Source organism: Nuphar pumila, chromosome 6 (genome assembly GCF_984573655.1).
Source record: "Nuphar pumila chromosome 6, dmNupPumi1.hap1.1, whole genome shotgun sequence".
NCBI classification, from domain to species: domain Eukaryota; kingdom Viridiplantae; phylum Streptophyta; class Magnoliopsida; order Nymphaeales; family Nymphaeaceae; genus Nuphar; species Nuphar pumila.
Window position 1 is genome coordinate 82,400,011 of NC_143254.1, and position 4,251 is coordinate 82,404,261.

Consider the following 4,251-nt stretch of genomic DNA (forward strand, 5'->3'; position numbering starts at 1 on the left):
CATGACTATTTTAAACCTTTTTTAAAACATTTAAAAAATTTAAGCCCCATTCGGATCCCATCATTTGAAATAGGATGGGTTCTATCGCCGGATGGCTAAGATTAAATGTATGATGGAACTCATCCTATTTCAAATGATGGGATCCGTGTTCCTATTCGATACGGATTGACTGATTCAGGCAAATTCGCACCGATACTGACAGCAATAGATGCGATTATCGTTCAAGAAAGCGAAACATGGCTTGATGGGACTCTTATAAAGTCTGACAATGAGAGAAGATCGTCTTAAAAATGAACGACACCCATAAAACAGTGAATATGGCTCCATTCATTTTAAACCATTCAGATGCCGTCAATCCAAGTGAGTGATGGGCATCTCATTCATACAGGTTTTTTAATGCAAGGTCATCAGCATCCTGACTGTATTACCATCATAACACACTCTGACCTGATCCTGTCTTTATGACAATTTCCACACGCTTTCATGAGTGCCCAATGGTGCATCTTTCTTTTCAAGTTTGGTACCACTCACGATTGGTTTTCTTGTGGCGCTTGCTTTTAGGAGAACCGCAGAACTCTACTTCTTGAAGGGTGAAATGACCCATATCTAAACCAAATTTAATTAATATATAGTTGGACAAGATAAAGAAGAAAGTAGACTTCAGTCTTAACATATATATGGTTTAGAAGTTGAGAATGAAAGATGGTGGTGAGAATTCCCTTTTGGCATTACCATGAATTGAAGTTACAGTAACAATCAGCTACACTCAACTGTATACCCAACATGTTGATTCCTTCCATCTCGAGGCCAAATCACGATGGTGACATCACTCAAGTGACGTAGAAGATCATCTATTTGGGTTATGTATTTTGGCCGGCAAGCAAGGATCAACTCATAAAGGTTTTTTGCAGAGAGTAATTGGGAAAAATGGTTGCTTGTGGCTACTATTAATTGAGAAGGAAAAAATGTGCTGCCACCTGTACCTTTTCCAAAAGAGTCCCGAGTTTCTGTTTGTTTTATTTATGTCCGCTCTTCTGGTTAAGAACACGACAGAACCATGATTTTTTTTTATGACAAAAGTTCCCGGCTGAAGCAGGTAATCATGTAATTATTGGAATACCATGATGACAATATCTGCAATTTCGAGTCATGTAATTATTGGAATACTTTTAGCACAATTTATTCCTCTTATGGTGTCTCACATAGTTGATCTTTTTATGCACAAAGCACTAAGCAGTGTCCCGTTCTCTGGAAAATCATGGCAAGGTAAAATCTCATTATATTTGAGAATATATGTGATTTTTCTCATAAAAATCTTGAGGAAATGTCAAAGTATAAATAATATATAAAATATTACAATATTGGTAATGATATTTTCAGAATAAGTAATATATTTTAAAAGTATCAAATGTTTTTCAATAGTACGTCGGCCTTTCAAGTCGAAATTCCTGATATATGTTCTAAGACTATCTTTTTAGCTGGGGTGGGGGATGGTGTGGGAGAGAGGGAGGATCCAAACATGAGCAATCTTGTAAATTCATAGCACCAATAACATGGCACTGATTTGAGTGTGGCCTGCATTCAGTTTCTTGTGGGGGCACATTTCATTGGTCCTGATTTTGCTTATGACTTTATTGATGATGATCCAGTCCCTCTCACATCCTTGCAAAGTCAGGTACGTTAAGGACCAGTGGTTACTGTTAAGTTGATGGTCGCATCATGAATTGGATCATGCTGGTGATTATTTTCATTTGATGGAGACGAGCTAACTTTGGGCTTTGTCATCGTTTTGTGTCTTTTGCAATGCAATGAAATGCTGAGCTTAATTGTCTGTGCTTCCTTGCCTGCCTCTTCAAGAGAATGTGGGGAATAGGTTGAGACGTGTTGGTCTTGTCTAACTGTTTGAAGAATACAAGCAGCCCCCAGGTGTTTTGCCTACGGAACACTCTAATACTGTTCATAACAAGTTGCCTATACTATCTCCTATAACTGCAGACGCACTTGGTCATGTTTCACACCTTGAACATGCACAAGGTTCAAGCTTTTTTTTTTTTTTAAGAAATGAATAAGGTTCAAGCTTTCTTTTTTTTTTTTAAAGAAATGCATAAGGTTCAAGCTGAGTGCAACTAAAATATTCATTCCCTCAATTTACATTTTTTTATGACAAGGAAGTCTCGCCGAGAACAGGGTCACATAATGGGCCTGTCCCTGCAAGGTAAACCGGGTCGCATCATGCAAATGAACCAGGCTCTCTTCAGATTCCAAACTGAAACTTTTACATAAGAAGATTCTTACTAAGGCTTTGTTTGAGGATCGGATTTCCGAGGGAGATGGGAGGAGAAATAGAGATTCACTGAACCCCATAAACCCTTGTTGTTTAGAGTCTCCCATTTGAAAGATGGGAGGAGAATTGGCCTCCTATATCCCCATTTCAACTATATCTCAGGAGAGGATGTAGTTGACAAATCTCATCTCATCACTCTTCCTATCTCTCTTCTCATTTCCCATGCAACTAGGGGTATCAACAGGTGGCGTATGACTGAATCCCAACGAGAGGGTGGTGTATGTTCGCCCCCGATGATTCACTGAATCCCACGTCTGTGTTCGGGGGATCGAATGAGCGCCACGTATTCATGCACATGGGGCTCGTATTCCCGTGTATGTTGACATAACTTTGCAACGGACTCTAGTGCTGTTGCAAAGACTTAATCACCCTTACTTGCTTTTCCTGCCCTGAAATGACGGTTCGAGGAAATGACAAAAATATCCTCCATTCAAAAGTTGTGAAACGACGGGTCGATAAAAAGACAAAAAAGTCCTCCATCCAGAAAGTTTGATGTTAACCATTTAAAGTGGAGACGTTCCCTATTCATTAAACTCCTGCGCCATCTGTTGTAACAGTTGCTCCCATTATCAACCAAAACTTTGTCTTCGTCTCCAGTCTAGCTTTCCGTCTTGTTTTTCATCCTGTTGTACAACACATTGTCGCCTTCTCGTGCCTGCCTTGCGTTACAAAACATTCCAGTGTCTTTTCTTTATTTTTGCTGTCGTTAGGCATCATGGTAGAAAGCAATGATTCACAAACATTCCTTCCAGTGCCATTAAGGCAGCGTGAGTAGCTTTTCATCTCATCATGCGATCGATGAAGAAGGCATGTTGTCTTGTGTGCCATTAAGGCATTATTTGGTTATTGCAGGTAGATCTTGTTCTTACGAAGGTTGGAAACTTATCGATATTTGTAAGACGCTGGGACCTATTGACAAGAATGCTTGTTTGCAGATGCTAGGAAGGGCCTCTACCCCATCAGGTATCCTACATTCATTCATCGTATGCATTGTATCTCAAACCGTTGTATTAGTAACAGACTCCTGTTTTTGTGAGATACATTTTTGTTAGTTAATATCGATTTGTTTGCTATTATGCTCAAGTTCTTCCTTATCGATTTGTAATTTATTGTGCGATATATTTATCGACCTTTTAGATAGTATGGTTTTGTATCGTCGAGTTGTAAGTTATTATGCTAAACTGTTGCATCAATTTTCAATATCTTACAAATCGTTATACATACATATCGTTTGTGTAAGATATTATATTTCATGTAATATGTATTTGTAAGATATTTGTACACAGACTTTGAAAACATGTGGATGCAGAAACACATCGTTACACGAATGGCGGGTCGATTTTCGCATGCATATCGCTGCTCTCTCAGCGACTTCTATTGAACTTGCTTTAGAGCCTCGTGGATATTATGAGAGCGTTATCGTCAACACAGTGTATTTTATTGTCATGGTAAGCGATAAGTCGATGCTCAGTATAAGCAAACATCAAACTGCACTTGATTTGATATTGTCATGCATTAAATCATTGCTTTGACTTGCTTAACCCTAGTGGTATCCGTTGTTATATGCATCTTGATTAAATCGTAGTAAAGCTATGCCGCTTGCTAACGCAAATTGATATATTGCTTACACAACATTCCACTGTCTTATTTTATTTGTCGTTGTTGTTAGGCATTATCGAAGAAAGCAATGATGCACAAACATTCCAACCAGTGCCATTAAGGCAGCGTGAGTAACTTTTCATCTCATCATGTGATCGATGAAGAAGGCATGTCGTCTTGTGTGCCATTAAGGCATTGTTTGGTTATTGCAGGTAGATCTTGTTCTTACGAAGGTTGGAAACTTATCGATATTTGTAAGACGTTGGGACCTATTGACAAGAATGCTTGTTTGCAGATGCTAGGAAGGG